Raw genomic sequence first — 27,099 nt, forward strand, 5'->3', positions numbered from 1 at the left:
CCAGCAAAGGAGACAGAAGTAGCTGGACATAAAGGGAAACCAAATGATTATGGTGTCACTGAGCCAGTAGAAGAGGTTTCAAGAAGGAGGGATAGGCCAAGAGTTCAGTACCATTGAGAGGTAAGATAAGATGGGAACTGAAAATTGCTCGTTTTGATTGGGCTTGTGGAGGCTGTTTGCGACATTGGTGCTAGCTGTTGTAGTGGATGAGAGGGGGTAGAAGACCTCTGAGAGTGTAATGACATTCCCTAGATTTCAGGGAGTCTAGGGTAAAAGCTGGAGGACGGTGATTACATTAAAGTGATTTTTATCAGGAGAGCTTGATGGGCCTTTACATTGTGGATTTTGAATACGTTTTAGCTGAAGCAGGGAGAGCTAGAAGTATCCTCAGTGTCTGAGAGCCTAGGATAAGTTTCGCAGCTTTTTCTGGATTCAAGAATGAACTTTTCCAGGCCTAAACTTTGAAAACCAGTTCCTGCCATTTGTGAAGATAGGATGGGCTCTCACCTGCCTGAGTGACACCAACTGCTCTGTGGGAGGTTGTCCCGTCTTGATACCATAGCCAGCCTTGGCCCCTACAGCTGAAGATGGGATGAAATCCACATATGGTATCTCGTTTTTTGATGGCTCTTTTATTTATTTACTTATTTATTTTGCGGTACGCGGGCTTCTCACCGTTGTGGCCTCTCCCGTTGCGGAGCACAGGCTCCGGACGCGCAGGCTCAGCGGCCATGGCTCACGGGCCCAGCCGCTCTGCGGCACGTGGGATCCTCCCGGACCGGGACACGAACCCGCGTCCCCATGCATTGGCAGGCGGACGTTCAACCACTGCACCACAAGGGAAACCCTGATGGCTCTTTTAAATGTGAATATTTTTTGTCTGTGGAGAGGGTTGGATTCCTGGCCTCGGGGAGAGACATTTCCAGTCAGCCGCTGCCTTATCTTCCACGGTGAAAAGAAGGCAGATCCGCCCAGTTCTCTGGGCTCAATTTTCTTACTCTATTCTTGGATGGGGCCCCTCACTTCACAGGACCCGGGAGACCCCAGGGCTCTGCTACGATGTTCATTTCCCTCTACCTGGCAGCGTCGTTTGATTGAACGTTTCCCCGGGATATTTATGTGGCAACCAAAGAAAATACTCCAGGGTCGTTCTTAATAAGTGCCAATCCCTTCTAGGCTATCTGCAGCCATAAACATTTACGTCTAATATCCCAAAGAAAATGTTGATGCAGTCTGATGTGGGAGCGACAGCACACAGATTAGTCTAAACAAAAACATGAGGGTGGCAGTTAGCTTTTTCTCTGCATGGAGCTGCATTCACTCATTTTTGACATAAAAGTGCAATTTGCATATTCTTTCAAGTCTGTTTAGCTGCAAACACATGTGTGTTTTGGGCACAGAAATTTTAAATTTGTAAATTATTCAGAAACTACTGCCAAATTGTAATCAAGTGGTAGGAAAAACATTCTACACCGAATAGTTGCATGTTCAGAGGGGAGAGTTTCTCAGGCTTGGGTAACATTTTTAAATATACTTGGTGCTTAATCAACTCGGAAAAAACTGGGGGAGAAATGTTTACTTTGTTGGTAACAATTTAGCAGAGATGTTGGGTTTTTTTTTTTTTCTGTTTATTGAACATTGCAGAATGAAATGATTTTAGTATTGTGACATTAAATAAATAAGGTGCCTTCGAGAGAAAACTAAACATTGTGATTAAGCTAAAGTAGGAATTTCTAATGCCTCTCGAAAAACCACTTTAAGCCCAGAACCATATTTACTAGAAAGTAATCCAATGTAATTTAATGTATGTATACTATACCTTGCAGAATATAACATTCAGTATTAGTTGTAACTCATCTTTTATGTCTACCCCTCTCCTCATTTCCTCCCTTATTTTGTGCATGTAGAAAATATTGTTCCAAGGGCCTACTTTTTGCAAAGCACTGGGCTGGCATTGTAGGGTCTAGGGAAGTTGTATACCAAGATGGACATGAACATGATTAGTGAGTAAACTATTAGTGTGAGGGGTGGAGGGCTGGTAGACATTGGCAGGAGTGTTGTGGACAGAGAGTGGAAGCACTTGCCTCAAAATAAATGGAGTAGAGGGGCCTCTTTCATTTCCCTGCCAGAGCTGACAGATGGCGAATGAAGCTCATTGAAGCTAGACAATAATTATGGCATTTCTTCCATGACCATAACTATACAATGTACAGACATGGATTGATAAAACCAAATTCAGCTTTTAAAAAAGGTCTAATTCAGTCCAACATCCACTTCTCCTACTTTATTGCTTGGCTGTTCCCATTGGCAACCTCTGAGAAGTGGGATAGAAGTGGTGGGGGGAGAGAGATGGCTGTGGCCATCTTTGAAAATATGCTGATGTGCATATTTATTATGTGTGGGTGTCTTTATTTCGCCTTAATTTTTGAAGAATATATCACTTCACCAGCTCTAAGATTCAAGGTTGAAGATTTTTTTTCTTTCAGCATTTTAAAGATGCTGTTCCATTGTGGTCTGTCTGGCTTGCACTCTTTCTAATTTTTAAAAAATCATAAGTCGTATCCATGTTACCATGTATGTAATCTTTCTTTTTTGCTCTACCTTCTCTTAATATTTTCTCCTTATCTTTTTGTGAAGGTAAACATTACCTATCAATAGGGGCATTCAGTGAGGAATCATACTCACCCATTGTTGCTTCAATTAAATTATCCAATAGTCTTTCCAACTAAGCCTTCTCTGTTCTGACACTTTTTATAGATCATTTTACACATGACTTGAATTAGGACCATCAGTCTACAGAGAGATTATTTGGAAGTCCTTTCAGAAGGAAAAATAAATAAAAGTCCTTAAAAAGTGATAAGGAATAGGTAAAACTCTTTATTTGCAGCTGCCATAATGGTATATGTAGAAATCCCCAAAGAATCTATAATGAACTGTTTTTACTAATAATTAAATTAATACAAAGTCAATTGATAAAACTGTATTTCTGTAAAAGAGCCACAAAAAAATTAGAAAAATGAAAACTTAAAAACCCTATAGCGTTATAATAGCATTAAAATATGAAATATTTAGTGATAAATTTAACAAAATTTACAAGTATTAACAAAACACAAGTCAGTATGCAAGACTTGTATACTGAAAACACAACAACAAATTGCTGGGAGAAATTAAAAGGAGCTAAATGACACACATGTGCTCACAGATTGGATGACTCAATATTGTTAAGGCATGAATTCTCCCTGAACTGATATATAAATTTAGTGCAATCAAAATCCCAGAAAGTTTACAGTTGCTGAAATTGACAAGTTGATTCTAAAATTTACAGGGAAATGCAAGGGACCTAGAATAGCTAAGAAAATCTTGAAGAACATAACTGAAGAATTTACACTACTACATTTCAAGTCTTACAAAGATGAAAAGGTATAGTAATTAAGACAAAGTGGTATTAGTGACAAGATAGATAATTCGACGAATAATAACATAAAGTGCAGAAATAGACCCACTTGTATGCTCACTCGATTCACAAGGAAATACCACTGCAGTTCAGTGGAGGAAATAATGATCTTGGGCTTCCCTGGTGGCGCAGTGGTTAAGAATCCGCCTGCCAAATCAGGGGAAATGGGTTCGAGCCCTGGTCCGGGAAGATCCCACATGCCGCGGAGTAACGAAGCCCATGTGCCACAACTACTGAGCCTGTGCTCTAGAGCCCGTGCTCTGAAACAAGAGGAACCACCGCAATGAGAAGCCCGTGCACCGCAAAGAAGAGCAGCCCCTGCTCACCACAACTACAGAAAGCCCGTGTGCAGCAACGAAGACCCAACACAGCCATAAATAAATAAATTTATTTGTTTTTAAAAAAAATAATAATAATGATCTTTCCAACAACTGGTGCTGAAACTTGGGATGTCCATATTGGGAAAATAATAACTGAACCCCTACCTCATATGACGTACAGGAATTGATTTGAGATGAATCATAGATTTAAATATGAAAGGTAAAACAATAAGGTTTCTAGAAGCAACCGTAGGAGACTATCTTCATAATCTTGGGGTAAGCAAAGATTTCTCAAACAGGATACAAGAAGGCAGTAGCCCTAAATGAAAAATAACTGATTAATTGAACTTCACTAAAATTGAAGACTTCTGTTCATCAACAGAAATCATTAAGAGAGTAAAAAGCAAGCCCCAGAAAAATATCTTTGAACAGATAGGACAAAGGACTCATACCTGAAATCTATGAAAAACTACAAATCAATAAGAAAACTCAAACAGCCCAATTTTAAAATGTGTAAAAATATTGAACTGGCACTTTAAAAAAGAGAATATCTAAATGGCCAATAAGCATATGAAAAGGTGTTGAACATTACTTACCAAGTAATTGCATATTAAAACCTAATGAGATGCCACTGCGAACCCACTAGAATGACTAAAATTAAAGACTGATAATACAAAATGTCTGTGAGGATATGCAGCCACTGGACCTCTCAAACATTGATGGTGGGAGTGTAGGATGGTATAACCACTTTGGAATATCATTTGATCGTATCTATTAAAGCTAACATGTGCACACTCTATATCCCAGCAAATCTACACCCAAGTATACACCCAACTGAAAGGTGTACATATATTCATAAAAACACAGGTACAAGAATTTTCATAATAGCTTTAATCATAATGGCCCCAAACTGGAAACAACCCAAAGACCCGTCAATAGGCGAATGGGTAAATAAATTGATAAATTGTAGTATATAGCATATAAATATTTATGTGTATGAGTACACACACATAGATGTATACATACACACATATGCACACACACATAGACTACTACGTATTAATGTAGTAGTAGTAGTCTACTACAAAACAAAGAAAAAGTCCAAACTACTACTAAGTCCAACAAAGTGAATGAACCTCAAGATATTATATTGAGTGGAGGAATCCAGACACTAAAATGCATACTACATGATTCGATTTATATTAAATTCACAAGGAGGCTAAACTCTTCTCTGTTGATAGAAAAATGAACAATAGTTACCTCAGGGGTTGGTGTAGGTGGAGAAGGAGCATGAAAGAAAGATTCCTTACCTTGACCTAGGTATACATATGGAAAAACTCATCAAGATGAACAATTAAGATTAATACATTTATATACTTTACTGTATACATGTTATACCTCAATAAAAATAGTTGACTAAAAAAGAGAAAGAAAAATAATTTGAATACAATATCACATTCATGAACTTTTAAAAAGAAAAACTTTTCTTGTAATACTTCATTTCATTAAATATAAATTCAGAACAGGAAAAACTGTATGTGTATATAAATATATATGATAAAAAGATTTAATTTACTATAACAAAACAAGTTCCTAAATATGGATGTAGGAATACCCTTATGACAAACATACAGAATCCACACAAAGAAAATCGCAAAACTTTCCTGAGAGACATTTATATCTTTTTTTTTTTTTTTTTAGGCTGTGTTGGGTCTTCATTGCTGCGTGTGGGCTTTCTCTAGTTGGGGCGAGCGGGGGCTACCCTTCATTGCTGTGCGCGGTCTTCTCATTGCGGTAGCTTCTCTTGTTGCAGAGCACGGGCTCTAGGTGGGCGGGCTTCAGTAGTTCTGGCTCACAGGCTCAATAGTTGTGGCTCGCGGGCTCTAGAGAACAGGCTCAGTAGTTGTGGCGCACGGGCTTAGTTGCTCTGAGGCATGTGGGATCTTCCCGGACCAGGACTCGAACCCGTGTCCCCTGCATTGACAGGCGGATTCTTAACTGCTGCCACCAGGGAAGCCTGAGACATTTATGTCTCGAATAAGTGGATAAGCATGTCACATTTCTAGGAGGAAAAATCTAATACCACTTCAATACCAATTCTTCCCCTCAATTATGTTACATCTTTAACATTATCCCAAAATAAAGTCCAGACAGAAAATGTTTAGACTTACCAAAACTCTTTTATAGTTCATGTGAATAGAATAGCTATGATGCTCTAAAATAAGGGTGATGACAGGCGCCTTCACCCACCAGACACTAAAACTGAAATAATGTAAAGCGGAAATAATAGTACAAAACAGAGTCTGCAACCATGGTAACAGAATGGAAATTCAGTAATGTACACAAAGGTACAAAATAGTTTAGTTTGAAATCAAGGTAGCTTCTCAGATCAGTGGAGAAAGACTAGATTATTTAACAAATAAGGGCAATGGGCTAGTAATTTATCAAATGAGGTTAGAAACTTATCTGTTCCCTTAAAACAAAATAAATTCAGGTTGGATTAATTATTAAAATTTCAAAAATAAAGCTGCCAATATGATGGACCAAACCACTGTAAGCAGCCCCCAGATTCCCTGTCCTCCTTCCAAACACATGGGATTTCTTATTTAAATAGAATTCATACCTAGCCTATCTCAAAATTATGAAAAGGAAATCCACAGGTACCAGAAAATGTAAAAAGAAAGTTAAAACCAAAGCAGTAAAAGGAAGTTAGAAACTGAATGGCTAATAATGTTATTAGAACCAGATCTATGTCCAAAGCATTCAGGTTTTAAATGAGGCGCTTAGTCCGTTTACATTTATGTAATTGTTGATAAATAATTATCATATTAGATTACATCTACCACCTTACTATTTATTTTCTATTTGTCCCTCTGTTTTTGTTCACTTTTCCCACTTTTCCTGACTTTTTGGAGGTTATTTTTTAGCATTCCATTTTATCCCCTTCATTGGATTTTTAGTTATACCTCTTTGTTTTATTCTTGGTTCTTACTCTAGGGATTGCAATATGCAACTTTAACTTTTTAGAGACTACAATTTGTTAGTATTATGCTATTTCACATGTAGTGAAAAACTAAACAGCAAAAACTTCCATTTAGCTCCTTCTGTGCTCTGTATTATTATGGTCGTATATTTTACTTTTACTTATGTCATAAACCCCATGATAGATTATTATTATTGTTTTTGCTTTAAATTGTCAATTGTACTTTAAAGAAATCGAGGAAAGAGACAACAATCTTTTTTACTTATCTCCATGCTTGCTATTTCCTGGAACTCTTTATTTCTTCCTGTTCACTTGTGTTTCTATCTGGGATTGCTTCTCTTCAGTTTGAAGAACTTCCTTTAGCACTTCTTGTACTGAGGGTCTGCTGACTATAAATTCTCTCAACTTTTGCTTACTTGAAAATGTCTTTATTTTGCCTTGATTTTTGAAGAATATATCATTTCACTAGCTCTAGGATTCAAGCTTGGAGGTTTTTCTCTTTCAGCATTTTGAAGATGCTGTTCCATTGTGGTCTAGCTTGCACTGTTTCTAATTTTTTAAAAATCGTAATTCATATCCATGTTACCTTGTATGTAATCTTTTTTTGCTCTGCCTTCTTTTAATATTTTCTTCTTATCTTTTTGAGCAATGTGACCATGATGGGTCTAGGTGTCAATATTTATCCCATTTGAGGTTTGTTAAATTTCTTGGTTGTGTATTGATGCTTTTCATCAAATCTGAGAAATATTTGGCCATGGTTTCTTGAAAACTTTTCTGTCATACTCTCTCTCTCTTCTATGACTCCAATTACATATACGTTGGACGATTTGACATTATTCCATGTGTCACTGACAATTTGTTCATTTAAAATTTTTTTTTCTCACTTTGCTTCAGTTTGATTAATTTGTATTGTCCCATCTTCAAGTTCATGGATCCTCTGTTCTGTGATACCCAATGTCCTATCTGCTTTTAATCCCATCAAGTGGAATGGTATTAGATAATTTATTTTTCAGTTCTAGAATTTTCATTGGGTTTTATATTAGAATGTCCATTTCTTTTCTGAAAAACCCATATAATTCTTTACTCATTATATCCAGCTTTTCCTATAAATTCTGTAACATATTTAAAATAGTTATTCCCTGTCTGATCCCAAATTGAGGGGCATTTCACAAATTGCTGGATGATGCTCTTCAAAATCAAGATCATGAAAAGAAAGACTGAGGAAGTGTTCCAGGTCAGAGAAGACTAAGGAATGTGACAACTAAACGTAACGTGTGGTCCTGCCCCTTCCCAGTCTCTGCTGTCCACATGCCTGGCCTCACCAGGAGCCTGCCTACCTCAGCCCACAACTACGGCCAGGAGAGCCAGCCTCTGTACCCAATTACCTGCCACTGAGAGAGTCACTTCCACCAGTGACGTCACTGGGCATGACTTCACCCACTGCTCCAAATCTAGTGAATTAATAAGAATTACTCAACAGTAGAGAGAGTAATTCACCAAGAAAACATAGCTATTGTAAATTGTATGGGATTGTGAACTGCTACAAACTCTCTGGAAGATGATGTATTCATGTATCAAAAGTCATACTTTAAAAGAACTTTTAAATCATGCAATTCCATTTCTTGGAATGTATCCTAAAGAAATAGTTGTACAGATGAGCAAAGATACATATAAAGTGATGTGCCATTGATAGTAGTTGTTAGAACCAGGGGCTGTGGAGTCTAGTTTCAAATCGTGTCTATATCTCAGTTTTCTGGTCTGTAACATCAGGAAAAGAGTAGTACCTACTCATAGGGATGTTATAAATGTTAAGTGAGGACAGACATGTAACATGCTTAAAAGAGAAGCTGGCACATGATGATAAAAGCAAATGCTGACATGGTGTTTAATATGTTCTGAATGATCTAGACCCACTAACTCATTTCACTCTTATAGAATCTTCTAAGACAGGTGCTATCATTATCCTCACCTTCGGTGATGAAGAAACTGAGGCACAGAGAGGTTAGGTAACTTGCCAAAATTATAGATTTAATAAATATATGGGCAGGATTTGAACTCAAGCAGTTGATCTCCTGAGTCTGCGCTATCCTATTATTACTAAGCTGCAGCATTGGAAGCAATACAAATGGGGATTCGGATAAGTAATTTATTCATAAAATGGAATGCTGTCCATCTGTTTTAAATGTCAATGTAGGGACTTCTCTGGTGGTGCAGTGGTTAAGAATCCACCTGCCAATGCAAGGGACACGGGTTCAAGCCCTGGCCAGGGAAGATCCCACATGCCGCGGAGCAACTAAGCCCGTGTGCCACAACTACTGAGCCTGCGTTCTAGAGCCTGCGAGCTGCAACTACTGAGCCCGCGTGCTAAAATTACTGAAGCCCGTGTACCTAGAGCCCAAGCTCCGCAACAAGAGAAGCCACAGCAATGAGAGGCCCACACACCACCACGAAGAGTAGCCTCCGCTCGCCTCAACTAGAGAAAACCCGCATGCAGCAATGAACACCCAACACAAACAAAAATAACTAAATAAAAGCCAACATAGAAGTAGATAATAAAAATAGCTAAATTTTATTAGGTACTTTACTATGTAAAAGACACTATTATAAGCATTTGATTAATCAATTGACCCTCAAAAATGTAAGAAGGAACCATTATTATTCTCTTCCAGATGAGGAAACTGAGGCACAAGTGTGGGTCACTTGCCCAGTATCCCATGGCTGACCTGGGAGACAGGACCAGAACCCGGGCAGTTTGAGTCTTACCTTTACTCTTCACACCACACCAGAGATACAGACATGAAAACTCTGCAGCATGCCTCCCTCAGCCATGTCTTAACGACAATCTCCCCTCCCCTCACAATTATTCCCAGCTCACAATAAGACTGAAAATTTCCCTCTTTCTCTCATCTCCCACATTGGATCAAGTCTTGCCAAGTCTGTCCCCAAGACGTATCTTAAATCTTCCCGCACTTTTCCATCCTCTCCACACCCCTCATCTGTTCTTGCTATGACGATTGCAATGACCTCTCAATGATCTTCTTATTTACCCACTTCTCTATCCAGTGCTCATATCCACTCCTATACAGCTGCTGGGGAGATCCTTCCAAAATGCAAAGAGATTCAAAAAAAAAAGTTTTATTCCCTTGCTTAAAATTATGGAAAGTTTTTGCATTACAGTTTGCATGCAGTCTATACTCCTTAACACACCCTCCAAGGTCGCCCCCGATCAGCCCCTGCCCTCCTCTGTCAACTCCCTGTGCCACCGCTGCCCAAGGCTTCTTCCTGTGCTCGCTGCAACGCAAGTTCCCTTCCTCTTCGTGTTCCCCACACTCTGCCTGGACAGTTCCTCCCCGACACTTCACGGAGCTGACTTCTTCTGATCCTCAAGGATCACTGGAAATGTCATCTCCTTGGAGAATCTCTGACTACTCAGTCCAAAGCAGTCATCACTAACTAATTTTTCCTCTCAGGCATTCTCCCTTTTTTTTTTCTTCATAATTCTTCATTCTTTCAGTCAACAAATAGTTATTGAGCACCTACTATGTGTCAAGCACTATTCTAGGTGCAGGGAGTACAGCAGTAAAGAAAACAGCACTTATAATTTATGTATTTATGCAACGGCATAACATATACATATACATTTTTGCTTTAGTCCCATGGATACAGAAAACCCAAGAAGGAAAATGGGATTCCCTTCCCCCAATTCTCAAAGCAGCTTGACCTTTGTGGTTTAATGTCTAGGTTTGGGGGAGTGTCTCATCTCCCAGGTGTTGGTGGGTTTCCGAGGAGGCAGTTAGCATTGGGCAAGGGAAGGAAGGAATGGAAACTGGTGTTTTGAAAAGAAGGCAGGAAACTAAGTAACTCCCAGGTGCAGAAGGCGGTAGGGACGAGGGTTTCCTTTGAGGTTGGAAAGCCTGTGCCTCCAACTCTGAAGCAGTCCTGGCTGGTGGGAACCCACACGGGGGTTGATGGGAACGGCCAAGGGCTGGGAGCCGGCGACGTTCGCAAAGCCGGCAGAATGTGAGGACCACAGGGACTGTGGCAGTGGGCTGAGCATGCGAGAGCCGCCTCCGATTTTCTGGCCGCAAAAACCCCAGGATTTTGGGATGATCCGTGGGAAAGGAAATGACCCCAACAAGTAATGTTGAACTTAGTGCCGACCATGGCATGGGTGGCGCTGAGAGCCAGATTTGATGGGATTTGGGGGGAATAACTCTTTCACACCCAAGTGTCCTGAGCAGTCTGAGGACTTGCTCTGCCCACAGTGTACCTCCCCTCTGGTCTCAAAGTCGGTTTTGTTCAGCGTTGTATGGCCAGTGCCTAACAGAACACTCAGCCCCTAGAGGCTTAGTAAGTGCTTGCGAAATGAGTGACTCTGGAAAATTATACATAAAAAATGGTAACATGACTCACCCTGGAGAAGGGATTACCGGTGACTTTTAAATGAAAGTTTAGTTCATCAAAGTTACAAATGCCCGTATCTTTTGACCTTAAGCTACCATTTCTAGAAATTTATCCTACAGATATATAAGCATACATGAGAAATTATATGTATACAAAGCACTTCTTTGCTGACATTTTGTAATAGCAACAGACTGGAAACAATCCAAATATCTATCTGCAGCCAGCTTACTAAATGAATACAATGAAATACTATACAGCTGGAAAAAATGAAAAAGTCTTATATAATGGAAAGGAATGATCTCCAGGATATATCGCTAACTGAAAAAAACAATAGAACAGCATGTGTGTATGATATGTAAAAAAGGAAAAAAGAATAGGCGGGTGTATACTTGTTTGTGAGGGACATACCTCTGCGAAGTTACACAAAAAACTGATAATGCTGGTTACCTTTGGGAAGGGGGGAACAAGGTAGCTGGAGTGGGGTGGGAGGGAAGGGTTTTGCTGATTATCTTTTTGTTCTTCTTAGATTTTCAATCATATTAATGTGCTTCCTATTTTTAAAATAGTTAAAAATATCAGTAAAATCATTTACTTCTTTGCTTCTCCTTTTTAATTGTCTCAGAAATGAGAGAGACTACTTGCATTGTTTTGTTTTGTTTTTAATTTTTTAAAAGGATAAAAACAGAGGTAACGGGAGAGCCATTGACAGAAAGTTAGACCTAATTGAAAAGAAAAAAAATCTACATCGTTTTTCATCTGGAAATGTGTTTTGAGGTGCCCCTTAGTATTAAGTAAGTTCAACCAAATGTGGTTGAGTCTTTTCATCAATGGAACTACTAATAGGAATCATGTAGGGGGCTATATTTTTTAAAACATGTCCTGTGAATTCCTCTAAGTAGAAGTGATTTAAAAATCCACTTATATTGTAGCCTCCTCTTAAGACTTTTATTGTCATCAACATCTGTTTTTTAAAAGAAAACAGCTTTCATCCAGGGAATACTGCTGAGTCCCGTCCAAGCTACTTACAGGAACCCAAAGTGTCTACAGTCTGGGGGAGCAGACTGCAGCCCACATGCACACCAGAGGCTAGGCCAGGGCTGGTGCAGGAACAGGGGTGAAGAGCTGGGCCACAGAGTCCCTATGAGATAAAATCAGAGTATTGGTGGGAAACCGGGGGCCGTGGTTACTCAGTGCCTTTAAGGTGTCATTAGTTTACTAGCCAAACAAATGAATACCCCAGACTGACTAAAATAGCCCAAGCATCCATCTCCCTGTAGTTCTCTTGTGCCACCTGCCCTAGTGGGCTTTCCAATGTTTAGAGACACATCCTAATGGGCCTCAATGTTGTTGGGTCACACAATGTGTTATATCTCATTTGATTATCAACAGATGATACCTTATTTAATTAAGTCCCTACCATAGAAAGGGGGGCAGGGCCGGGGAGGGGGGCACATTTCAGAGTCCACTTGGACTCCCTTGGAAGTTACGGGAAGCTGTGGGACAGGAAGATGGCAGATAGAGCTTATCCTCTTTCCCTCTACTCTACCCCACTCTCCATCATCGGGGGGTGGGAGGTGGGGCGGGAGGAGGATGTTCATCGTGGTGTCAACTCCCATGTCCTTGGGAGAATGGCCTGTGTTTCTGGATTGTTCTCCTTGGGATCTAACTATCTAGAAAGAGTTTTTGTGTAATGTGACCCAGCTAGTCTTTGCCATACCCCAAGTTTACCCAAAGATAGACAAAGCCAGAAGTCAGGGTCAGACAGAGACTTGGGGTGTCCTGGACCACATCACTGGCACCTTTTGAAACTGGTAGCCCTTAAACACTCATTAAACACATGTAGGAAACAGTAAGAGCAGTGGGTGAAGAGCAGAGGAAGACGCCCAGCCTCGCCCCCCATTCACAAAGTAAGCTCCGCTGTCCACCATCACCTCTCGTCATCACCCCTGGGAGACCCGTTAGCAATCATCGATTGTTGCTGGAGTAACTTTAGTGGCTTTTTGAACTGTTCCTTCTATCTGGAGATACTGCAGTGCATCCAATAGTTGGTAGTTCCTTAAAATATTGCATTTAATTGACAAACATATTACATGACAGGCACCATTCTGAGCGCTCTGCAAGGCTTATTTTATCCTCATTAACAGCTGTTTGAGAGCTTTCCTGGTGGCGCAGTGGTTGAGAGTCCACCTGCTGATGCAGGAGACACGGGTTCGTGCCCCGGTCCGGGAGGATCCCACGTGCCGTGGAGCAGCTGGGTCCGTGAGCCGTGTCCGCTGAGCCTGCGCGTCCGGAGCCTGTGCTCCGCAAAACAGCTGTTTGAGGTCAGTACTATCATTACCCCATTTTACAGATGGGAAAATTGAGGAGCAAAGTTTAAAACTTAAGAATCAAAGCAGGATTTAGACCTGGATAATCTGGCCTTTTAATTGAAATGTTTAACTTCCAAAAGACAGAGGTGGATTCCCTCTGCTCCATCTCATTTTTGCTCCCTGTGGATCAGTAACTCTTAACCCAGAGCATCCTCAGGGCAGAGCTTAGCTCAGTTTTCCGCTATAGGAGCAGACAGTAGGGATGCAGCTCCCTTCCCCACCTCCTCACAGATGGCTGGGCAAAGATGGAGCAAGGCTTCACTCCAAAATCTGTGGGTTCAGTTCTCTCTGGAGATAACTTTGAACTTGGGGCTAGCGCAAGCCAGCACCGAAAATTCTGGACGCCCACCTCAGACATGCTCCAGTCCTACGAATCTAATCTATAATTTTTTGTATTGATTGCATGTTGAAAGGAGAGTATTTTAGATGTATTGGGTTAAATGAAATATACTGGTAGAATTAATTTTGCCTATTTCTTTTAATTTTTTTAGTGTGGCTTCTAGAAATTTTTAAATTTCTTATTATGTGTCTTGTATTATATTTCTGTTGGACAGCAGTGAGCTAGACCCTCCTTTCCTCCACAACAAATAAAAGGGGGTGGGCAGGGGCGGTTGTAGAGTTTGGGAAAACAGCAAAAGGAACTCTAGAAGAGAGATCCTGACAGCCTCGGGGAGGTACATGATGTTGATCTTTATTTAGTTGTAACTGCAGCTAGTGTGTACTATGTGTCAAGTATTGTTTCAGGAACTCAATCATCACTACAATACCATAGAGGAAGTGCTTTAATATCTCCACTTTACAGATGAAGCAGCTGGGGCACAGAGAGGTTAAGTAACTTGCCCAAGGTCATTCAGCTGGTAAGTGGCAAATTCAGTTTTGTTTTGTTTTTTTTTTCAAATTCAGTTTTTAACCTAGTCTGTCTCTAGAGTCTGAGCTCTAAACTCCCATGACTGAGTGCTTCTAATTTTAGATTATTGCTATCAATCCAATCCTCCTGTGTATCAGGGTCAGATTGAATTCCAGTCTCCTCCTCATCTAAATATTCATGGCTTCACTTCCCTCTCACCACATCTCACATTCCTCACCTCAGCAATCAACTCCCCCAAGTCTTCTCCACCAGACCCCACACCCCCACCCCCGCCTAGCCCAGGCAGAGTGCCCACGACATCCAGGGAAGAACCTTCTGAATGGAAAAGCAATGGGACTTTTCTGAACCCCTGAAAATAAAATGTGATTTAAAAACATGTACAGCCACGACAAGTACCAGTTTGGTACTTGGACAGGGTGGTGGGGAAGGGAAGGGAAGAGAAACAGGGGAGGGCTTCCCTGGTGGCGCAGTAGTTGAGAGTCCGCCTGCCGATGCAGGGGACACGGGTTCGTGCCCCGGTCAGGGAAGATCCCACATGCTGTGGAGCGGCTGGGCCCGTGAGCCATGGCCGCCGAGCCTGCGCGTCCGGAGCCTGTGCTCTGCAACAGGAGAGGCCACAGCAGTGAGAGGCTTGCGTACCACAAAAAAAAAAAAAAGAGAGAGAGAGAGAGAGAGAAACGGGAGAGATATTCTTTACCATTTACACAGCGTTACAGACTCAGGGATTATGACCTTGTCCACTGAACAAGTGAAGCAGAGGCCGGGACAAATGTCAGAGACGTATGCCATGAGCTCCAGGTGAGAGATCTGGGGTGGGGTCTGTAAGTTGGTGAAATGGGGACCATGTGGGCCGTAACGCATGCAGGCTCATCCCTGACGCAGGGAGCACCCTGTCTCTGCACCCAAAGATCTGTTCCCGGGCATCTGCATACCGCTCCCTCCTCAACAGGGCTCCACACCGAAGCTCTGCCACCTGTGCCTTCAGAGAACACAACAGGCACACATGATACCCCCCGCCGTGGGAGAGTCAGATAAGGCCAAGGGATTGCTCACCAGCAGGTAGTTTGTGGAAATGTCTAATTGGATGGGCGAGAGGCTGGCTGAGGCCCGTTCTTACTCAGGTTCCCCTCCTCTTGCCAAAGGCAGAGGGAGGACGCTACCTGACAGCTGCACCCCTGCAGGGCCGAGTCAGGGGCTGGGGTGAGAGGTTGGGCTAGACAGACGCTCTAAACAGCACCCAGCCTGGCTGTAACCAGCTCAGGCCCTCAACAGGGAAGGTTTCAATTTGGAGAAACTGCTGCAAAAGCTCGGGCCCAATGAGCCCCAGCTTGGTCAGAAGAGAGGCTTAGAGCCAAACGAGAGCAGCTCCGGGTTGCTTTCCCAGAAGTGTTCCTAGGTGTTTGCTGATCCACAAAGTCCTGAAGCCTTTGCTCCTCTGGGGGACAGCTAGTAGTGACCATCAGGAGGACAACAGACATGGTGGTCAGATGAACTTGCCAGCTAACCGTGGAGCCAGGGACCAAGGAGCAGGGTTGGAAGAAGAAATTCGACTGAACAGACAGACTGAGCACACACCATGTGCCAAGCCCTGTGACCGAGACCAAGATGTCCTATCATGCGAGGCCTGGGACACCCTAAGATAAAAGGCATATTAGGAAGGAAAGAGGAGGAAGGAGGATCTCTGCTGAGGAGCTGGGAAGCCCATCAGCTGAGACGGCACTTGAGCTGGGTCTTGGGGACTGGGGAGGGCATCCCAGACAGAGGGGACAGCCAAGCAAAGGCAGAGAATGGGAGAATCGTGCAGGACATTCAGGGAACAGTTGGCAGCGATGTGTGGGAGATCGAGCTGGAACAGGAGGTGGGGAGAGAGCTTGGAGGGCCTTGTGGGTCCTACTAAAGTCTGGAATTTCTTCTCTAGGGAACACAGACATCAAAGGTTTACAGGTAGGGAACCATGTTTAAGGAGGTGGCCGGGGATCTTGTGAAGAAAGGTAGGTGGGCAGATGGGGGAGAATGAAAGAAGGAGAATGATGCCCTCACCAACTTTTATAGTCATGATTCCTCAGTCAATGGCCTTGGATTTTAAAATGACAAGGTATGGCCTTTGGTATTTTGGGCGTGACCTCTCTAAAGGTTCAGGATTTCATGGAGCTGGGACACCCGAGCAGGGTTTGGGGGCTCTTACGAGAAAGCTAGGATGGACTCTATCCTGAAGCAGGACCCAACTGTCCCTCCAGGCAGACGGCAGCAGGTAGCCATTGGCGCGAACTATTCATACCCTTTGCTTCCTTGTCAGCAGCATCTAATGTCCCCTAAGTCCCACGCGGTCTACTTCTTCTGCCAGTTCTGACTGCAAACTTTTGCTATGTGAAGCCCGAATGGGACTTATTTCAAATGAGGAAGAAAAACGAATAAAACCACACATGACCAGAGAGCAAACAAGTAATGTGAGGTACTCAGCAGGTTTTGTAACATTCATAATGGACAAAAGCATTCATTCTAAAGAAGGAATCAAAAGATTTCAGGGTTTTAGTTTATTTTATTTATTCATGGATTTCTTTTAGGAAACCAAAAGTGAGTTAGTTCAATACTGTCTTCCCTCAACTCTTGGGTCATTTGCTTTAGAAACACTTAAAAGAGTTTTTAGATTTTTCTGGGGGTGGGGAGGAGATAATACTGCAGTTGAGTCAAGTTAAAACTTCCCTAAAAGAGCCATTTTCTTTCCTATCCCTTCACCCCACTTTCTGAGCCCAGTGGCAGGTTTGGGAGAGGAACTCACTGCATTGTGTATCCCCACTTCCCGACTAGCGGCCAGGGTCCCCAGTGCCCCCCTTTCGGTGGTTCTGTTCCCGTGAATGGCAGATTCCTCTGTCCGGGTCGGGTTTCCAATCACCATAGAAACAAACTCGAGGCAGTTTCATTAATCATTTAGAGCACGAGAAGTCTAGGTCAGTCTGATTGCAGCATATAGGGTATCATCTCCCGGCCACATGGGACTCAGTCGATTTGAATTAAAAAAGATTAAGCTGCCCTGGGCTGCCTGGCCCCATCAGTTGAAGTTCTCATGTAACAGTGGTCTCTGGAGCCATATGGATTAGTGAGTGAAGCTATGCATTTATGTGGCAGGATTCAGTGAAACATTAGATGGCTGCAGGTGTCTGAGGGGAAGAGGACAGGGATCACATACAGTTTTTTTTTTTTGTTTCTTTTTTTATACTTGTTGCTGTTCTTTTGAAACTGGAAACAATAACTCAGTTTTATTTCTCCAGTGACAGTTACCACTCTTGCTGACCATGAAATGGTACATTTGTTACCCGGAGTTTATGGTTCACAACGAAATAGTCTGCCAGGAGCCAGGAACAGCTGTGTCCCATGCCTGCTCCAGGGTGGTGAGTGAGAATGCTGACATTTTTTTTTTTCTTCCTTTCCTATGGAGGGGTAAGAAATGCATCAAATAAGTATTGATGACGTTTTCGTTTTGCTCAGATCAAGATTTATGAACCCCAGGAAATTGACTTAGAGGCGGCTACAAATCAATGTGACTCTGAAAGAGCCGTTTAGGGATCCCTCCTAAAAAAAACGCTCCCTTCCAAAGTACCCACCTTATTTATGGGCCACTTCAGGACTTCAAAGAAGTTCAGTAACTTAGGCCAGACTGTTTTATTGCTTCATGGAGCTAAGATGTTTCGGGGGAAGATGCAGGTTACAGTGTATTAGGGAGCCTCTCTCAGGCGGTGGGCAAAAGCTTTTCGCATATTGAACTGTTGAGCTAAAGCTTCTTACACTCTGGCTTCCTACAGGATCACTCCTAAATCTTCTCCTTCGACTTGGCGCTGTCTGCAGTCCCAGGTGCTAAGCCCCCTTTTCTACTCTCTTCTCCGCAGCCCCCTTTCTTGGGGCAACTGCCTTGAACAAGCAAGGAGACAACTGGGCTGGTGGAAATCAGGGTGTATAGGGTATAGGGTTCTGCGGGGTGTTTCCACGGCCCTGCTATTTCCAGTCCGATGTTATGTTTCTCTCTTGGTGACAGTGATGGTCCTGAATGTGTTGCTGAGAATGTTAGAAGGCAGGGACCAGCCTGAAGTCTGCAACTGGTCCTTCTGCAGGAAGGACTTACTTAGCAGGGGCAACTCCAGGTGGTGGACAGGGCCGGGGGTCAGAAGACCCAGGTTCTCAGTCTAGCTGTGCCACCACCCGGCTGTGTCACCTTGAGCAGGTCATTCTGCCTTCTGGGCCTCTGTTTTCCATCTCTGAGATAAGAAACATGACTATCCTCCTCTAGTTCTCTGATTCTAAAATCCCTTCCCATTTACTAGCACTTGATGGATTCCAAAAGAGGGGAACATCTGGCCCCAGCCCCCGGGAGCCTGTGATGGGTGGGTGGAGTCCGGGAGCATTTCAATCCAGCCCCAGTCACTCTTTCCTTCCTCTGAACCCCAGAGCACTGGCAGATAGGGACACTCAGTCCTGCCTCAGTTGCCAACACCTCCGCAGGCGTCAGCCTCAGCACTCCAAGCAGCCTGCAGCTCTGCTGGGACAGGATCTGTCTTCAGAATCCAACTCCACCTGGCAGAGGGCTGAGCCCCTAGGAGCCCTTTATCAACAAAAAAATGGTTTGACTGAGTGACTCGAAATAGTTCAGCCAAAGTAGTATTAAGTGCCAGAGTTTGTTCAGAGAGAAAAAAGAGCCTGGTACATAGGAAACACAGAGGTAAAGTTCCCAGGAGGAACCACCATTGGAGACCCTAGAGAGGCAGTATAGCAAATTGATTTAGAATATCAATGAGGGTGCTTGGACTGTGGGCGTTACTTGCTAGCTGTGACTCTGAGCAAGCCGAGCCTCGAGCCTCTTGCGAAGGAAAAGCTTAATTTCTGGAGTCAGATGTCTTGGTACTAGTCCTGTCTCTCTGTCACTGGCTACTTGCTGCAAGCTTAGTCACGTGACTTTATGTGGGGAACTCTGATCCCTCCAGAATTCTGCTTCAGGAAGGAAGGACTTATACTTGCAGCCATGGGATGTGCTGCCGGCAGAAAGCCCTCAGCTGTCAGCCTCCTTGGGGACTGCCTCAGCGGAAAAGTGATTAGCCCAAGGTCAGGCCCCTTCCTGGGGCAGCCTGTGTCCAAATGAGTGATCAGCATAGGGGCCTAAAGGCCTGTCCTCCTAGTGCCAATGTGGAACGACTCTGCAGGGCTATCCCAGCTCCACATTCCCTGGGAACTCCACTGAGACCTTTTTTGGAACCACAACACAGCTCAGCTTCTCCCTCTGCCCCACCCTGCTTCCATCCCCACCCTGCCACAGGCATGCAACCCCCAAAGCGCTCTCTGATACACATCCTGCCCACCAATTGCTAAACTCCAACTCGGAGTTTGTTTCCCAGGAAACCTAGACTGCCATTTCACAGCTCTGACCCACATTTCCTCATCTATAAATCTGAGGCAATGATAGCACCTAGCCCACAGGGCTGTGGCGCAGGTTAAGTGAGATAATCCATGTAAAGCAGTTAGCTCACTGCCTGGCATGAAGTGTCATAGGGACTATCTATGTATCTCCCTAACAAAAACTCCTTTTTTTGAAGATGAACTTGACTCGATCTTGAAAAATGAAATATGGATCTACAGAGATGAGACAAAGGGAACAGCAGAGATACTATCCATAGTTCTCCCCTAAATATTCTTCTCTCCTTCTTCAATGATAATAGAACCCTGATTTTTAACCTGGCACACGACCACCCAGAATAAAAACCACATTTGCTAGTTTCTCCAGAAGGTAGATGTGTCCATGTGATTAATTTCTGGCCAATAGAATATATAAAAAGGTGGCATATGCAACTCCCACAGAGTATCCTTAAAGACAGAAGTCTGCCCTCTGTCTTTTCTTCCTCCTTGCTGAAATGTGGATGTAATGGCTGGAGCTCCAGCAGCTACCTTGGGCTATAAGGTGGCCTTGGAAATGGCAACCCAGGCACAGCAGAGATGGAAAGGTCTAAGTCACCCATACCAGCCCTGAAGTGCCTCCAGACTATTACAGGAGAGAAACATACCACTGTTGTCTTGGGTTTCTGTTACTTGCATCCAAATCTAATCCTAACTAACAAAGATGGACTTCCAAGTGGGTAAAGAGATCATAAGCAAAGACATAGAGACTCAATGTGTATGGGGCATTTGCAGGACAGCAAAGAGCCTGACCTGTCATTAATAATATAAATAATAGTACTTTATGTTCAAATTGGGCTTTGCAGTTTACAAAGCACCTTCAAATTCTTTGCCATTCCATCTTTACAACTCTGTAAAGTAAGAGACATTTATTATCTCCATTCTACCGTTGAGGGAACTGAGGCTCAGAGAGATGAAATGACTTGTCCAAGGTCACAAAAATTAGGGAGCAGCAGAGTCAAAGCCAGAATTCACAACTCTTGAGGCCTGAGACTGGGTTTTCCCCATTGTACTAGAGGTACACCTTTGACAATTCACTCAAATTTAGTTAACAATACCCTTGCCTAAAACCTGTATCCAGCAAACTTACAGTGGTTCATACCTGGTTCCAGCTGCTTTCAAGACATCTCACATTTTTTCAGGTTCTTTTACTGACATTAATTGACCACCTACTATGTAATAAACACCATGCCTTATCATGCCAGGTGCTTTTACATTCACTGCTCTCCTTTCCCACTCAGATTAGCTCTTCATCCTCATCTCCAATTTCTGTTCTCTACCACGCTTCTGCCACCGCAAAGCCTTCCCTGATGGCTGCAAGAAGAATCTGCTTACTTACTCGTTGTCCTCTGTCACTTCCTGGGGCAGCTCCCAGGTGAACTCACGCAATAGGCTCTTAATCAGATCTGAGTCAACCACAGAGAGAAGGATTCTGAGAGTGGGTTCTGAAGGAGTCCACTGGCGTTAGGGCAGGAAAAAGAGGCATTCTTGGCATCCCTGGAGTTAAGTATAAGAAACGGTATTATTTTCCGAGGGCTGCCACAGCAAATGACCACAGACTGGGTGGCTTAAAATAACAGAAATTTATTCTCTCACAGTTCAGGAGGCTAGAAGTCCAAAATCAAGGTATCCACAGGGTTGGATCCATGCGGGTGTTCTGAAGGAGAATCTGCTCCATGCCTCTCCCCCAATAGCCTTGGGGTTCCTTGGCTTGTAGAGGTATCATACCGATCTCCACCTCCGTCTTCACATGGTGCTCTCCCTGTGGCTCTGTCTAAATTTTCTTCTCTTATAAGCACACCAGCAATTGCATTAGGACTCACCCTAATCCACTATGAGCTCATCTTAACTTGATTATATCTGCAAAGACCCTATTTCCAAATAAGGTCACACTCACAGGTACCAGGGGTTAGGACTTCAAGACTTCTTTTTGAGAGACATATTCAACCCATAACAAAAACTGAGCAGGGGCCCTGGAGCCAGAGAGACTAGTTTTTAACCCAGCTCAGCCTCACCACTGGTGAGACCTTGGGCAACTGAAATAACTTTCTGAGCCTCAGATTCCTTCTCTATGGGAAAAAGCCTAACACCATGTAGGAGAGATGTTGAGAGGCTTAAATGAGGAAAAAAAAAAAAAAAGTAAAACACTCAGCTCATTGTTTGTCTCTCCCTTCTCCAGATGGATACTAGAAAGAGACGGAGGGGGCGGGGAGAGCTAAAGACACTGCCCGTCGTGGGAAAGACACAAGATGGCAGCCGCCATGTGGTCAGCAGATTAGAGTCATGGCCAAGAATTAGAACCAGCCCCACAGAGTGACATAGAGGGACCATTTAAAAGAGTGGGCTGAGCTGCCTGAAGGAGAGTGCAGAATGTGGAACTGACTGGTTTCCTGCAGCTAAAACAGGTCAGTGAATTCAGAGGAGGCACTGGCCAAGTCCACGGGGACCACCGAGAAGTTAACATCTCCTCCTGGAGCCGAGGCTCCTGAGGAAAGGAGCACCATGTCAGCACAGGGGAGAAAACCTGGGGTCCAAGGAAGACAGGCCCTGTCGGGGGAGATGAGGAAGCTGGTGCTGCCTAGAACCAGGGCACATCTACCAGGTCAGAGGAGCCATCAGAATCAGTCCCAGGCAGGTGGGGGCATTCCAGAGGGTCCTCCTCACACCTGGGAAAGAGAGAGGACCACTGCCAGGCCAGGCCCCGGAGCCTGGCTCTGCCCTCAGCGCAGCCTGGGCAGACATCCTGAGTACACAGGCATTCTGGATGCTTCCCATGGAGCCCAGTAGAAAATAACTAGACAGGTCCAGGGGAGGAGGTCAGATTTCTGGGAAGGTGGGGCAAGGAAGAGCAGAGACTAAGTCAGATGTCAGGCTGCATCCCTGCCCGGCCAGATGTGCCAGGGTCAGTGAGAAAGGTCAAGCATTCTGCGGGGCTTGGGCAGCAGCCTTTATTGCCACCTTGTTCAACCTAAGCGTGGCTGGTGCTTGCTCACCCTCAAAAGTCAGGCCGGACCCACACTTACCACCTTCCCCCAAATGACCCCTTGTCCCCTCCCCTGTCACGCACACTCCCCACCTTTGCTCGCAGCACCCACGGCCGCCCCGGGGATTGGAGCCTCGTGCCGTCCTTGACACCCTGGCTCCTCGTGGCTCTGCAGTGTCCCTCCTGAGTTCCAGGAGGATAAACACTGGGTCTCGCTCACGTTCTGTCCCCAAGAAGCGGTGCCCAGTACCAAGGCCTCTCATCCCGGGTGCTCAATACCAGTACATGCCACCCCACTTCCCCTCAGAAAGAAAAGCGATGCTGTGGACAGGGCAGAATAAGAGGGGTATTTTCCCCACAGGTTTAAATCGAGGGGAGTGGAGAGAAAAAGTAGAAGGAAGGGAGAGTGGAGAGGGAGGGTCTTGGCTGGTAGAGGCGGCCGATTTGCCCAGAGCTTTCATATCAACTCCTTCCACATCTGAGGGCGCTCAGTGACCTCTTTTGAAACCCAGAGTAAAAGGTATTTTACTACATATAAAAGGCATAGGACTACTTGGGGCTTTTTCAGAGCGCAGGCACGCGCTGCTTCGTGCTCAGCTCCTCCAGGCTGACAAGCCACTCCAGTTTCTCCAACTCCACAGAGCAGCGTCCAGCTTTGTGGGTTTACTATGAACCGTTTCCTCTTGGGTCTGTCTAACCCCCAGAGCAGGGCCACGCCTTCTCTTCATGCCTCACCTCCCCAAACACACACACAGACATGTATGTGTGTGCCCACACATACATAGACACACACACACACACACATGCACAAGCACATGCAAAGCTTGATACACACTTACCAGGCAATAAAGAGAACTTGATTGATTTATTACCAAACACCACGATTGACACCAGTGGGCACTGTGAGATAACGGGAGGATGTCAGCTTGAATTTCTCATCCCAGTGTCCTTTTTCAAAGGTCAGGACGTTGCCTAGAAAACCGTAAGTTGACGTTGAAGATCTCAGTCAGGAGACACGTCCCCCCACCTCACCACACACATACGTCTCAGACCTCCCAGGCCCGGCTAGGCCAGATTTACACAACATCTCAGGAGGCAACAAAAGACACTCAGTCTCCCTACCCCAAGCCTTTCTCTGCAGGACAACACTGTTATTGGGATAGCATGACCTTTCTCCAGAATGTTCACTTTCACTGCCCAAACTTGCCCAGGTGCCCCTATGTAGAAAAGGTTGAGAAACTTGATCTTGGGCTCCAGGGCCTTTAGCACATGGAGCACATGGGTGTTTGAGAGACAGAGAGGGCTAGGAGGAATGGCCATGGTTTATAGTCTCTTAAGGAAATCTGGAGAGTGCCAGGATAGGGCACCCATCTTCCAGAGGGGGCTCTTGGTATAACAAAGTACCAGAGACTCAGGGGCTTAAACAACAGAAATGTATTTCTCATAGCTCTGGAGGCTAGAAGTTCAAGGTGAGGGTGACATTGTGGTGAGGTTCTCTGTGAGGGCCTTCCTCTGAGATGCAGACAGCTGTTTTCTTCTATCTTCATAAGGCAGAGAGGGTGAGAGAAGGAGCAAGCTCTCTTGTGACCCTCGTAAGGACACTAATCCCATTCATGAGGTCCCCAACCTCATGACCTCATCTAATCCTAATCATCTGTCAGAGGGCCCATCTCCTAATACTAGCAGATGCAGGGGGTAGGGTTTTAACATACGAATTTGGAAGGATACAAACATTTAGATCATACGAGGTGTGAAACAGCAACTCACAAACCCCTGGATTCTATGCACAGGCACCTGGGCAGGGAAAGCCTAGATCTCATTCCCAGGCTGGCATTCTTCATAGGCTGTGAGGACTAGAAGTCCTCAGAGGTCATCCTAGTGTGAAAGCCCCTCTCCAGTGTCCGAGGAAGCTGGTTCTCAGCTAATTCTTCTTTTTATTTATTTATTTATGGCTGAGTTGGGTCTTCGCTGCTGTGCGTGGGCTCTCTCTAGTTGCGGTGAGTGGACGCTGTTCTTTGTTGTGGAGCGTGGGCTTCTCACTGCAGTGGCTTCTCTTGTGGAGCACGGGCTCTAGGCACGCGGGCTTCAGTAGTTGTGGCATGCAGGCTCTAGAGCACAGGCTTCGTAGTTGTGGAGCATGGGCTTAGTTGCTCCACGGCATGTGAGATCTTCCCGGGCCAGGGTTTGAACCCATGTCCCCTGCATTGGCAGGCAGATTCTTAACCACTGCACCACCAGGGAAGCTCCCTCAGCTGATTCTTGATCACTTCCAGGGACACAGGGTTCCTCCCTGCCCAGCAGCTGAAGTTGTGCTTCCTCCCAGTACCCCCACCCCCCTTCTCTTCTGGGAACACACGGAGCACAACGGGTCCACCTTCCACAAAACAGACCCCCAACCACACTCCCTAGAACATGACTGGTCAGTTTTGACGTAATTCCCCTGTGGAAGGGCCCTCAAGGCAGCATAAGAAATTCAGAGCTGCAAAGGCTTCAAGAGAGAAAGTTGGGAAAGTTACTTCACCTCTGTGCCTCAGTTTCCACATACATAAAATGGGAATAAGAACAGAAAGTAGCTCCTAGGATTGGTATGAAGCCTGCAGGAGATAACACATAGGAAGCCCAGAGCACGATGCAGGCAGTGCTGTAAGGTTCCAGTACCTGTCAGCTACCATCATCCTATATGTATGTTCCAACAACATTTTTTAATGGAATCTATTCTACATTATATTCTGTAACTTGGTTTTATCCCTATATATCATGAAGTAGTCTTCAAAGCACTTTTAATGGCTGTCATATTTCATCTCAGGAGTTATGGTAATTTATTTAATCACTCTCAGAGGGATTAGTTCTGTAAACTATTTTTTTTTTTAACCCAAGCTCCTATGTCAGAGCCACCGGGGGGGGGGCGGGCAGACTCCTTCAGAGCTACTGACCCTCCTGCCCCCACCCGCCTGGCATCCATTCCCCTCGGCCTGTGCCTGCCTCCCTCCTTCCTCAGCTGGAATCAATCGCCCTCCCTTCCGGCCCATCCCTTCCTGCCCCATAACATCAATCAACTAAGAAGCCACTGCTGGGTGCCCAGACCAGTGCCAGCAGCGCAAGGGAGCTCGAGAGAAGAGGGCTTGGCCTGCCTTCAAGGACCCTGTTCTCTGTCTGGGGAGGTAAAGCATACGCAGGAAGAACTAGGGAGGTGGTGCCCTGAGGGAGGGATGCTCAGAAAAGCAGAGAGGATGGTTCGGTGGGAGCTGTGTTCCCTGGAGCACCGGGAACAAGGACAAGGGGGCACGGGGGAGGGGGAGGATCCAAGGGAGCAAAGGTGCAGCCTGACTTGCTGGTCAGTCAGGGTAGTCTGGGTGGAGCAGGGAGGCGGCTGGCTGGAGGGGATAGTGTGGCAGGAGCACAGCTGTGAGCCCTTGCGGGGTCACGGTCCTGCTGGGGTCTGAGATGGAGCCGTCCTCTGCTCCACAGCCTGCCTGGGGCCGGATTGGGGGGCCCCAGCTTGGAACTAATGCCCCCGGTGGCTAGGGGCAATCATTTCAAAATGAAGGTAATGATCCAATTAGTGGTTATCCATCAAGTTCAGTTATCTTTCCTTGGGCTGGGGAGCAGAGAAGCTGAGTAAACACGTGCCTTGGACTGCGACATAAAACCAGACCCCCTCGTGCTGGAAAATGAGTTCAAGATGCGGGCTGAGCTGCCTCTCAGGGCCTGCAGGTTAGTGTCTCTGTGGCCCAAAGAGGCAGGAGAGCCACTGAGCTTACAAGGAGCAGGGTCTGTGAGACGGCCCCTTGCCCCACCGTGAGGTTGGGGGGAGGCCCGGCAGCCGGGGGTCTGGGAAAGAGCTTCACAACCACAGCCAGTATCCGACTTGCATCCCAATCTGAGGGCTTCAGTTCAGCTCAGTCCTGGCCCCAGGCCCCCAGCTCTGAGCTTCCTGAAGCATCTCTGGCCTCCCCGGCTCACGCCCTCCTCTCCACATTCACCATCTACACAACTCATCTCCACACTGTGCCTGCTGTGAGCCTCCTGATTTAGACTCGAAGTTCCCTGAAGACAAGGGCTTCCTGTGTCTTCTCATAGGACAGAATGTATCATTGCAAGGCACACCGGGCAGCCCTCTACTCCAAGTGTCTCACTTAAAAATGAGGAAACGGAGGCCCAGGGTTGGGAAGTCAGTTCTCACACTGACTGTGAGGACCTTGTTCACTGAATGTCCTCGAGTCTCTTATCCTCATCCTCCCCGGAATAGGGCACCGGCCATCATGTCCAACAACCTCTCTGA

General features: G+C 45.0%; 2 long non-coding RNA genes across 4 annotated transcripts in view; one reads left to right on the forward strand and one right to left on the reverse strand.

The window, feature by feature from the left end:
• The window catches only part of LOC136792160 (uncharacterized), a 121,253-nt gene that overhangs the window by 75,198 nt on the left and 18,956 nt on the right, over nucleotides 1-27,099 (forward strand). The window contains exons 4-7 of one of the 3 annotated variants that reach the window (XR_010835553.1): nucleotides 13,306-13,482; nucleotides 14,275-14,387; nucleotides 17,668-17,787; nucleotides 22,014-22,239. This is a non-coding gene — a long non-coding RNA (uncharacterized lncRNA). Of the gene's footprint in view, nucleotides 1-13,305; nucleotides 14,388-17,667; nucleotides 17,788-22,013; nucleotides 22,240-27,099 lie in introns of all 3 variants that reach the window. The other 2 variants (XR_010835552.1, XR_010835554.1) reach the window with 2 other exon arrangements.
• LOC136792159 (uncharacterized) overlaps nucleotides 16,947-27,099 on the reverse strand; it is a 55,232-nt gene continuing 45,079 nt past the window's right edge. The window contains exons 3-6 of the long non-coding RNA XR_010835551.1: nucleotides 23,657-23,789; nucleotides 21,431-22,500; nucleotides 21,174-21,331; nucleotides 16,947-17,826 (exon numbers count right to left, since the gene is read on the reverse strand). This is a non-coding gene — a long non-coding RNA (uncharacterized lncRNA). The remainder of the gene's footprint in view (nucleotides 17,827-21,173; nucleotides 21,332-21,430; nucleotides 22,501-23,656; nucleotides 23,790-27,099) is intronic.

Source organism: Kogia breviceps, chromosome 11, assembly GCF_026419965.1.
Source record: "Kogia breviceps isolate mKogBre1 chromosome 11, mKogBre1 haplotype 1, whole genome shotgun sequence".
Lineage (NCBI taxonomy): Eukaryota > Metazoa > Chordata > Mammalia > Artiodactyla > Physeteridae > Kogia > Kogia breviceps.